Genomic DNA, 12,940 nt, shown 5'->3' on the forward strand with positions numbered 1-12,940 from the left:
AACGTGAGCATGAAGAAAAGGAAATGTGTGATTTTTTTTCACTAGATGTGTAAAGTTACCTTTGTTTACAAAAAAAATTAAAAATTAAACACAGTAATTGGATACTGGAAAGAAACAAAAAACCTAAAATCAGTCTCTTCTGAGCAAACTTGCCAAAGAGAGATGGGCCATATTATAAAATAACCCTTGACTGTAAGGCATTTTCTTCTTTTCTCATTCCATTAAAATGAGCCTGAATGGGTTAGCAAAATATTTTAAAGGAAAAACATGCTTGTGACTCAAGAGCGTTGATTTACTTGGTTTAGCTGGTGGCAAAGGAGAAATATAGAATAAAGGAATAACTCTTCCTTTTTGTCACACAAGTACAGGTACCCAGTCAGGACTTAGCCTCTCACTTATAAGTAAGATGGATCGGCCATAGTTTTGTTTAAGGCCAATCTTTTTTTTTTTCTCCTTCTTAGAATAGGACCCTTATGAAAGAGTGAAAGGTGTCTTCATTAATTTAATGTCTCTAAAACTATCCAGAGATACTTTGATATTAACATAAGAAAAGAGTCTATATTTCTGAAGTGAGATGTTCATAGCCAAATTGTAAATCTTATTCTTTTGTAATACTGAGATTAATTTATTTATATTTATTTATGTCAGTGAATGCATTGGTTTTACATGTATAGCAAGACAAGTTCAAGAAGATATGTAAAGAAAAATTTATTTTCCCTAAATAGAAATAAATAATTGATCACATTTTTTGTCTCATGTAGTATTTGAAATTTATTTTCTTAGATATAAATAATTTATTTCTAAATAAGAGATTCTTTTCCTTCCTCCCATAAGTAGTTTAGAATGCTGTCCTTCGCTTCTCCTGGTGTGAAACATTTTCATTTACTTTGAAGTTGTACCATATTGTACTTTCTCAAGCATGTCATATTCTCATATTAGAGTTCTGTCACTTGTTACTGGTTTACTTAAGGGCAATCACATTAATTTCTAGATTATTATACATTCCTATCATCTTACTAATTCTATTGAAGTGTTGGAATAGGCTAGAATACACACATAACTAAATTTAACAATAATTATTTTGTCATATTGCTTCATCTATTTTGCTGTTGAAGTATTTTAAAGTAAATTCCATATACATCGTGGTATTTCACTATAAATACTTCAGTGTGTATTTCTAATAATAAGGAAATATTTTCAACCTAACCGCAACCATCACAACTAACAAGATTAACAATAATTTCCTAATAGTTTCTAATATTAGGAAATTCTTTCAACTCTCCTAAAAGTTCTGTGTATAGCCACATATCCAACTACTAATTCATTTGTTTGTTGAATGGAAGGGCCTCCTCTGCCTACACTGGGACAGTCTGATGCTTCTTAAGGTAGTAGCAAGTACCAAGCAAGTAGCACTGATTCAATTATTCAGAAAAATACCTGAGAGCCTGCTACATGCAGGTTACCACGTGCTAGGTGTGAGCTTGTCAAGATCACTGCAATACGGTGGCTGCCTTCATTTTGCTTATATTCTATCACAGGAAAACCAAAACTAACACTTAACTGAGAGAAAGAGTATAGAATTACAAGTGTTAGAGTAATCACCTGTACAGAATACAGGGAGTACCTAAGCTATCTTTGCTACACGGGTGAATGGTGGGCAGGGAGGCATTCAAGAAAGGATGTGAATTACGGAAGGACAAATAGAGGAGATTCGCCGAGCAGGAATGGAGCCTGCAAACAATGCAGTGGGTTCAAAGTAGGAAAGGCTCAGGGAGAAGACTTGTGTTTAGTGTAGAAGTAAAAATTATAATCTCCAAATATTTATTCTGCCTTGATTAAAGTTGGAATCAATGAACACAGGTTTATAATAGCAAGAATTTTAGACATTGGGAAATACTGAACTTTAGCAATACAATACATTGAGTTAGCCTATATATCTTATTGTTTAGATAAAGGTAAAGCTGAAAAAAAAAATTTAACAGTTTTCTTGAAGAAAATAATATAAACAGTAGGCATATTGTGGGTAATGGCATTTTCTTGTAGGATTTATAGCTACTTTGTGTCCTGTTGTCATGAACTTGAATAATTTTATTTTTTCCCAAGGCAAGCTCTGCTTTGAGATTATACTTTGATTTCAAAGATTGTGCTGCCTTTACTCTTGAGACTGATGCTGGTTTGTTGCAGGAAATTATACTTGCTTACCACAGAAATTTGCCTTTTATTATATTTAACCTACTATCACTATCAGATTTCTTGGAACACTTAAACATTAATAGTTTTTGTCTTACCACACCCCAGCATTTTTTTTTTTTTTTTTTTTTTTGGTTAATGCTAAAGTGGATACCTTATTTTCTATTCAAACAACTTGAGTGTTCCCTCCACTCCCTTGCCTAAATTAAAAACAACCTCTTCCCTAAAGTCAATGCTTTCCTTGCAAACTACCTCAGTGGTGGCTGGTTCATGTTCCTACTCCGTGTGCCTCAGTGTTGAGAAGTGGTGGTATTCTTTTCCTTACTTCCCATTGTGTCTACTTCCATCCATCTCAAGTTGTCCATCTATTCTTTAAAAAGAGTAACTATTCTTTCACTCTAGTGGGGGCATTTTACTAAAATGTTTTTTCCCTATAGTTTTCTCTCTCTCAATTCCAAGTAGGTAGCCAAATTTTGGTCTTCCTTGCTACAGGGAAACATCGTGACCTGTGGAAGCAGAACCACTTAAAGACAACTCTCTTTCTTACTATTCCTCTCTGAAATCCTGTACTCTCATGATGGACTAAGCTGTGGGGAGGGAGGTAGAAGCAGAATCAGGAAGAGAGAAGATTCCTGTGAACAATAAAGAAGACCTGTGTTGCTCAAAGTCTCTGATCCAAGCATCCTGACAGTTTCTAGGGTAAGGACTCAGAGGTGAGTGATGGGAAGTATAATGTTATATTTTGAAGTTGGGACTAGCAGGATTTGTTAAAGGATTAGGTGTGCAGTTAAAAAGGAAAGAGGAATTAAAGACGACACCCAGGGTTTTAGCTTGAGCAACAGAAAGGAGATTGTGCTCTTTCCTAACCTTACTTCCCTTGGGGAAGACTTTTGTAACAGAAATATCAGGAGTTTGTTTTTATACATGGTAAGTTCGAGACGCCTTTTAGACATCAAAGTGAAGATGTTGTATAAGTAGTCAAAAATACAAATCTGGAGTTATGAAGATGGGTCTAGGCTTGAGATATATATTTGGGAGTCATCAGTAAGAGAACATGTGTCAATGAACCCAAATGAAAAAAGCAAGATGAAGACTTACATTCAACATTAGGGTTTACAATATGGAGGTCATTGGTCGCCTTGTGCAAAGCTCTTTCAGTAGAGTATTTGTAATGAAAAGCCTAGATGGAGGGGCTAAAACAGAGACTGGGATGAGAGAGATTGAAGATAGCCAATACAGATGAATATGGACAACTTTTTTCAAGAGTTTTACAGAAAAGTTTGGGCAGAAGAATGTTTGCTGGAACATACTGTATGCTCAAGAGAGATTTTCTTTTAAAATACGGGGAAAATTATATCATGTCATATGCTGATGGATATGATGCAGGAGAAAGAAGGAAGAATTTCTAAAGCCTTCGAGGAGGGGAGAGGTAATTGACTCCATCCTGAGAAATGGTATAGCTAAGTCGTTAAGAGCATGGATTTTGGAGACAGACTGCCTGAGCTCAAATCAGACTCCTGCCATTTAACAACTGTGTGACTTTAGGAAAATTCCTTATCTCTGTACCTTATCTATCTATAAAGTTATCTATAAAGTGTCTTTCCGTCTATAAAGTGGGAATACATAGAATTGCTATGAGAATTATGAGAATTAAGTTAATAAACATAAAGTGCTCAGAATAGTGCCAACCACATAGGAAGGGCTCAGTAAGTTTGAGCTCTTTTTAGTGCACAAATGGAGAGGAATCTATAAATACATAAAGTGGTGCTGGAATGAGATTCATTGTATGAAATTACCTTTCACAGCACTTGCAACTCTGCTGGCCGAAACATGCCTATGTATGGAATATCAGGAAGGGTTTAGGAATCCTCTGCTTTCCCTCTGATTCCTACATTCTCAGTAAGTCTCATTATAGCCAACATCCTTTGTCACTAGTATTGTGGATCTGCTCCAGGGAGGTTCCTTTTTGTTCGTTTTCCTCCTTGGTCACTTCAGAATGACCATGAGTGGAGGTTAGGGGCTCTGTTCTCCTTGGAATGTACAGCTGTTGCAGCCCACTTACTGCCCATGAAATTTGGGGCACCCAAAAGCTTGACCAGCCAAAGGTTTTCTAAGTCCAGGATCTTAATTTCTTTGACTATACAATTCCCTCAAAAACTCAGTGGGCTTCTGATCTATCTGCTTCCAGGGCACACTATGGGGTAGTTACCACTGCCAAATAATTTCCTGAATTGAATTCTCAATCCTGATCTGTTTCTTTGCCTCCTACTCACCATCTCATTCTTTCCCCTATTTCTGCAGGTTCTCACTCATGGGGGCTTACTTCCTTGTGTGCCCGGTTGCCTTTGTGCTACCTGTTCCTCTTTGCAAAATTACTTGTTGGGATTCCCTAAGGCATAGGGTGAAGGTACTCTCTCCAGAGATACTTTAGTTTTCCATCTACCAAATTTATTTGGCAGTATCATTTGGGTACTACCTTAAACCACGTTTAGAACTTGGGCTTTCCTGACCCACCCAGGTCTTGAGAACTTGGACTGGGAATCCTTACCATGACTGGGCAATTGCCACAAGTTCTCAGGGTTAAGTTTTTATGTATCTAGCATTTTTAATTTCTTCTGCTTCATTCAACACTATGGCAACCTTCCCTACAATCTTCCAGGGTTGGGTTCAGAAAAGGCAGGTTTACTTTTGATTCACTCTGAGCCTGAGGGTAGAGTCCTTTACAAGTCCAGTGCAATGGTAGGACCACATCTGATAAAACTTTCTACCTTGGATGGGCCCTGGACCATGACTTCTGTTCCTCTTGCCCCATGAAATTAAAAGGATAAACATAAGTTTTCTGATATCATTAAATGACCCTAGGGCAGATTTAATTTTGTTGCTGATATTCTCCCTTTCTTTTCTGGGTTTAGTTTTGCAATCAGAGTTACCTCTGGCAATCCCCATGCTATTTTGTTGGCTTATCAATGGGTTTAAGATAATTTCTAATGTTTTAAATCCAGTTACCTTGATTACTTCTTAGAGATAATTAGTCCAAATCTTAGGCCACCACTATTGAAAAATAGAATTCTTAAGCACAATGTTAGCTCTCTTCATATATTCTTATGAAAAATGAAATGTTGAAAGGAAAAAAAAAGGACACATCAGAATGATGAAATACATGTAAATTTAAAATATTAAGTCAAAGAAAAATATATACAGTTGACCCTTCCTTGAGTAACAGGGGTTTGAAGTGCATAAGTACACTTATATGGGATTTTTTTTATAGCACAATACTGCAAATGTATTATCTCTTCCTTATGCTTTTCTTAACATTTCCTTTTCCCTAGCTTACTTTATTATAAAAATACAGTAAATAATGCATATAACATTCAAAATATGTATTAATTGACTATGTTATTGGTAAGGCTTCTGGTCACTACTAGGCTATTAGTAGTTATTTTTTTGGGGGGAGTCAAAAGTTATATGTGGATTTTCTACTGTGTAGGGAGTCAGCCTCTTACCCCTTCATTGCTCAAGGTCAACTGTAATTTCAAGTGTTATAAATTGTCAGTAGTCAAAAACATTTCAGACTGTACAAGAAAAATTTGTCATTGATAGTGACCATCAAGCTTTTGAAAGGATCATTAAAGACTCACGATCAGGAATTATATAGAGCATTTCAAGAACAAAATTCTATATAAAAAGTTATATAAAAGCTACATAAGTGAGAATGCTGAAGTTTCTCATTTAAAAATTTGAAGATATTTTATTTGGGAATTTCATATACATTCAATATACAAGGCCTTTCCTAATTCTTGTATTTTATTATTCTTATCATAGCTATGTGATATTTTTAATGTAATGAATTTTTTCATCATGCCCTAAATAGGGGTTCCCAGATACCTTCAGTTTATCATTTGATGACACAGAAATATTACAGTTTTCTATTTGTGCCTAGATATGAAAACAGTTGGAAGTATTGGGAGAGGGAGAAATCAAGACTCAAAGGAACAAGCTAATTAATAAATATAGAAGTAGCTGATTTTATTATTGAGTAAAGCAAATATAATACAAGTAGGAGTACATGCAGGTGGCCAACAAATGACCACAGTGCTGTAGAAGATTTCTGCTCTATTTACACAAAATTAAAACTACAGTTGCTATACACCATCCTAGTTTTAGTAAACAGTCTGCAGGTATTTATTTTGCATCAGTGGTTACATGGAGCAAACTCTGACATTCCAGTCTTTCCTAATTCTTTTTTTTTTTTTTTTTAAGATTTGTATTTATTTATTTGAGGGGGGGAGGGGCAGGAGGAGAGGAAGAGAAGAATCCTGAAGCAGAATCCCCGCTGAGCACGGAGCCCAACACAGGGCTCAATCTCATAACTCCAAGATCACCACCTGAGCCGAAACCCAGAGTCTGGACGTTCAACCGATTGAGCCACCCAGGTGCCCTGAGTCTTTCCTAATTCTTTATCAGGCTTGTTCTGATATTCTGAACTTCATAATTCTTTGTCAAAATCTTCTATGTTTGCCCCTAACAGTACAACTAGTTCATCTGATTAGTCATTCTCTTCAAAATTCTTTAGTGAGGTTAGATTAAGCTCAGTTTCCACACAGAAGCACTGTGTGCAGGGCCCCAAGCAATTTTTTTTTTTTTTTTTTTTGAGAATCCCTTGTCTATAAATGCAATTGGCTTAAAAATGCATTACAAAATCCATGGTCCCATATGAGGTATAATCATTTATTGATGAAAATTTAGAATAATAGGTAGAGGAAAAGTACTTATTTATGTGTTTATTATCTAATCAATGCACATGAAATTATTCAGAGTGTCCAGGTACCATCTCTATTGGTTTGGATCCTAGGTCCCCCACATTGTTTTATTGCTAAATGTGCCCAGTGTGCTACTCCTGGGTAGTTCGTATCTCCTAGAGACAGGAAAGGATGGCAACGTTGTTACTACTCACAATGTTACTACTCATAGTTCTTTAGAACCTATTTATATTGGATGAGGTATAAAGATGGCGGAGGAGTAGGAGACCTGGATTTCGTCTCCTCTCAGGAATTCAGCTGGATAGGGATCAAACCATTCTGAACACCTACAAACTCAACAGGAGATCGAAGAAAAGAATAGCAACAACTCTCTGAACAGAAAAGCGACCACTTTCTGGAAGGTAGGACGTGCGGAGAAGTGAATCCGAGGCGTTATTCGGGAGGATAGACGGCGGGGGAGGGGCCTCCGTCGGCCGCTTCTGGCAAGTGATAGAGCCCCGGAGCACAAAATTGGAACTTTTAGAAGTCTGCTCCGCTGAGGGACGTCACTCTGGTGGCTAAGTGGGGGGTGGAACCCTCGTGGGACAGTGTGGTCTCAGGACCCTCGGGGTCACAGAAAGACTGGGGGTGCCTGAGTGCGGCAGAGCTCCCAGGTATCGGAGCGGGGAAGCCGGCTGCAGAGACGGAGCCCAGGCGCGGGCTCTCAGCTCGGGGTTGCCATAAACCGTGATCCGCGGCACAGTCGGGCCACTGCTCCCCCAGCAGGGACCCAACAAGCAGCAGATCCGGGGAGACTCCTCTTCCTCCCCCGGGAGGAGCGGTGCGGGAGCGCACCGCGGGGATCTGCTGGGTTTGGAGACTCCACCCTGGGTCGGGTGCCAGATAGAAAGGCGCGGTCACAGGCCGGGTGAGCACGGAGTGCAGCCGGAGACCGGGGACACGGGAGTGACTGACTGCTTTTCTCTGGGGGTGCACTGAGGAAAGGGGCCCCGAGTTCTCGGCTCCTCCGGGGCAGAAACTGAGAGGCCGCCATTTTCACTCTCGTCCTCCAAAGCTGTACGGAAAGCTTGCAGGGAACAAAAGCTCCCGAGAGCAAACCCGAGCAGATTACTTAGCCCCGACCGGGCAAGGGCGGGGCAATTCCGCCTCCGGCAAAGACATTTGGGAACCACGGCAACAGGCCCCTCCCCCAGAAGATCAGCGAGAACAGCCAGCCAAGACCAAGTTTACCGATCAATGAGAACGGCAGAACTCCAGCGCTAGGGGAATACTGCACATAGAATTCATGGCTTTTTTACCATGATTCTGTAGTCTTTCAAAGTAAATTATTTTTTTTAACTGTCTTTTTTTCTTTTTTCTTTTTTTTTCTTTTTTTTGAATTTTTCTTTTTCCCTTTTTCAACCAACATCTTATCAATCCCTTTTTTAAAAAAAACATTTTTATTTTTCATTTTTAGAGTCATATTCTATCCCTTCATAGTAGTTACCCGTATTTTTGGCATATATATATAAGTTGTTCTCTCTTTAAAATTTTGAGATAGTTTCTTCTAACAGATCAAAATATACTCTAAATCTCTAGTGTATGGTTTTTTTCTACTCCCCTGCCTGATCACATTCTCTCCCTTTTTTCTTTTTTTTTTTTTAATCCTCTTCTTTCTTTTTTCAAACAACTTATCAATTCCTTTTATAAAATTTTTTATCATTTCCATCTTTACAGTCATATTCCATCCCTTCATCATATCAACCCTTATGTTTGTACATATATAAGTTTTTCTTTCTTTAAAATTTTGGGAGGCACTTTCTTTTAACAGACCAAAATACACCCAAAATCTAGTGTGTGGCACTGATCTATAAACCAGCCTGATCATAATTGATCACATTCTGTTTTTGTCTTGTTTTGTTTTGTTCTGTTTTTGTTTGTTTTTATCTTTATCTTTATCTTTTTCTTTTTTCTTTTTTTCTTTCTTTTTCTTTTTTCTCTCTTTCCCTTTCTTTTCCCACTGTTTCAGGTCTTTTCTGATTTGTTTAGAGTATATTTTCTGGGGACGTTGTTACCCTGCTAGCATTTTGTTCTCTCATTAATCTATTCTCCTCTGCACAAAATGACAAGATGGAAAAAATCACCTCAACAAAAAGAACAAGAGGTAGTACCGACTGCCAGGGACCTACTCAATACGGACATTAGTACGATGTCAGATCTAGAGTTCAGAATCATCACTTTAAAGATACTAGCTGGGCTTGAAAAAAGCATGGAAGTTATTAGAGAAACCCTTTCTGGAGAAGTAAAAGAACTAAAATCTAACCAAGTAGAAATCAAAAAGGCTATTAATGAGGTGCAATCAAATATGGGGGCGCTAACTGCTAGGATAAATGAGGCAGAAGAAAGAATCAGTGAGATAGAAGACCAAATGATGGAAAATAAAGAAGCTGAGAAAAAGAGAGATAAACAACTACTGGATCACGAGGGCAAAATTCGAGAGATAAACGATACCATAAGACGAAACAACATTAGAATAATTGGGATCCCAGAAGAAGAAGAAAGAGAGAGAGGGGCAGAAGGTATAATGGAGCAAATTATAGCAGAGAACTTCCCTAATTTGGGGAAGGAAACAGGCATCAAAATCCAGGAAGCACAGAGAACCCCTCTCAAAATCAATAAAAATAGGTCAACACCCTGACATCTAATAGTAAAACTTACGAGTCTCAGAGACAAAGAGAAAATCCTGAAAGCAGCTCGGGAGAAGAGATATGTAACCTACAATCGTAGAAACATTAGATTGGCAACAGACTTATCCACAGAGACCTGGCAGGCCAGAAAGGACTGGCAGGACATATTCAGAGCACTAAATGAGAAAAATATGCAGCCAAGAATACTATATCCAGCTAGGCTGTCATTGAAAATTGAAGGAGAGATAAAAAGCTTCCAGGACAAACAAAAACTAAAGGAATTTGCAAACATGAAAGCAGCCCTACAAGAAATATTGAAAGGGGTCCTCTAAGCAAAGAGAGAGCCTAAAAGCAACATAGACCAGAAAGGAACACAAACAATATGCAGTAACACTCACTTTACAGGCAATACAATGGCACTAAATTCCTATCTTTCAATAGTTACCCTGAATGTAAATGGGCTAAATGCCCCAATCAAAAGACACAGGCTATCAGATTGGATTAAAAAACAAGACCCATCGATATGCTGTCTGCAAGAGACTCATTTTAGAACCAAAGACATCCCCAGATTGAAAGTGAGGGGGTGGAAAACCATTTACCATGCTAATGGACACCAAAAGAAAGCTGGGCTGGCAATCCTTATATCAGACAAATTAGATTTTAAACCAAAGACTGTAATAAGAGATGAGGAAGGACACTATATCATACTTAAAGGGTCTATCCAACAAGAAGATCTAACAATTGTAAATATCTATGCCCCTAACATGGGAGCAGCCAATTATATAAGGCAATTAATAACAAAAGCAAAGAAACACATCGACAACAATACAATAATAGTGGGGGACTTTAACACCCCCCTCACTGAAATGGACAGATCGTCTAAACAAAAGATCAACAAGGAAATAAAGACTTTAAATGACACACTGGACCAAATGGACTTCACAGACATATTCAGAACATTCCATCCCAAAGCAACGGAATACACATTCTTCTCTAGTGCCCATGGAACATTCTCCAGAATCGATCACATCGTAGGTCACAAATCAGGTCTCAACCAGTACCAAAAGATTGGGATCATTCCCTGCCTATTTTCAGACCACAATGCTTTGAAACTAGAACTCAATCACAAGAGGAAAGTCGGAATGAACTCAAATACATGGAGGCTAAAGAGCATCCTACTGAAGAATGAATGGGTCAACCAGGAAATTAAAGAAGAATTAAAAAAATTCATGGAAACCAATGAAAATGAAAACACAACTATTCAAAATCTTTGGGATGCAGCAAAGGCAGTCCTAAGAGGAAAGTATATAGCAATACAAGCCTTTCTCAAGAAACAGGAAAGGTCTCAAGTACACAACCTAACCCTACACCTAAAGGAGCTGGAGAAAGAACAGCAAATAAAGCCTAAACCCAGCAGGAGAAGAGAAATAATAAAGATCAGAGCAGAAATCAATGAAATAGAAACCAAAAGAACAGTAGAACAGATCAACGAAACTAGGAGCTGGTTCTTTGAAAGAATTAACAAGATTGATAAGCCCCTGGCCAGACTTATCAAAAAGAAAAGAGAAATGACCCAAATCAACAAAATCATGAATGAAAGAGGAGAGATCACAACCAACACCAAAGAAATACAAACAATTATAAGAACATATTATGAGTAACTCTATGCCAGCAAATTAGATAACCTGGAAGAAATGGATGCATTCCTAGAGATGTATCAACTACCAAAACTGAACCAGGAGAAATAGAAAACCTGAACAGACCTATAACCACTAAGGAAATTGAAGCAGTCATCAAAAATCTCCCAAAACACAAAAGCCCAGGGCCAGATGGCTTCCCAGGGGAATTCTACCAAACATTTCAAGAAGAATTAATACCTATCCTTCTGAAACTGTTCCAAAAAATAGAAATGGAAGGAAAACTTCCAAACTCATTTTATGAGGCCAGCATTACCTTGATCCCAAAACCAGACAAAGACCCCATCAAAAAGGAGAATTACAGACCAATATCCCTGATGAACATGGATGCAAAAATTCTCACCAAAGTACTAGCCAATAGGATCCAACAGTACATTAAAAGGATTCTTCACCACGACCAAGTGGGATTTATCCCTGGGCTGCAAGGTTGGTTCAACATCTGCAAATCAATCAACGTGATACAATACATTAACAAAAGAAAGAACAAGAATCATATGATCCTCTCAATAGATGCAGAAAAAGCATTTGACAAAGTACAGCATCCTTTCTTGATCAAAACTCTTCAGAGTATAGGGATAGAGGGTCCATACCTCAATATCATAAAAGCCATCTATGAAAAACCTACAGCGAATATCATTCTCAATGGGGAAAAACTGAGAGCTTTCCCCCTAAGGTCAGGAACGCGGCAGAGATGTCCACTGTCACCATTGCTATTCAACATAGTATTGGAAGTCCTAGCCACAGCAATCAGACAACAAAAAGAAATAAAAGGCATCCAAATTGGCAAAGAAGAAGTCAAACTCTCACTCTTTGCAGATGATATGATACTTTATGTGGAAAATCCCAAAGACTCCACCCCAAAACTGCTAGAACTCATACGGGAATTCAGTCAAGTGGCAGGATATAAAATCAATGCACAGAAGTCAGTGGCATTCCTATACACCAACAACAAGTCAGAAGAAAGAGAAATTAAGGAGTCGATCCCATTTACAATTGCACCCAAAACCATAAGATACCTAGGCATAAATCTAACCAAAGAGGCAAAGGATCTGTACTCAGAAAACTATAAAATACTCATGAAAGAAATTGAGGAAGACACAAAGAAATGGAAAAACGTTCCATGCTCATGGATTGGAAGAACCAATATTGTGAAGATGTCAATGCTACCTAGAGCAATCTACACATTCAATGCAATCCCCATCAAAATACCATCCACTTTTTTCAAAGAACTGGAACAAATAATCCTAAAATTTGTATGGAACCAGAAAAGACCCCACATAGCCAGAGGAATGTTGAAAAAGAAAAGCAAAGCTGGCGGCATCACAATTCCGGACTTCCAGCTCTACTACAAAGCTGTCATCATCAAGACAGTATGGTACTGGCACAAAAAGAGACACATAGATCAATGGAACAGAATAGAGAGCCCAGAAATGGACCCTCAACTATATGGTCAACTAATCTTTGACAAAGCAGGAAAGAATGTCCAATGGAAAAAAGACAGTCTCTTCAACAAATGGTGTTGGGAAAATTGGACAGCCACATGCAGAAGAATGAAACTGGACCATTTCCTTACACCACACACAAAAATAGACTCCAAATGGTTGAAAGACCTCAATGTGAGACAGGA

This window comes from Phoca vitulina, unplaced genomic scaffold (assembly GCF_004348235.1).
Source record: "Phoca vitulina isolate PV1807 unplaced genomic scaffold, GSC_HSeal_1.0 scaffold26, whole genome shotgun sequence".
NCBI classification, from domain to species: Eukaryota; Metazoa; Chordata; class Mammalia; order Carnivora; family Phocidae; genus Phoca; species Phoca vitulina.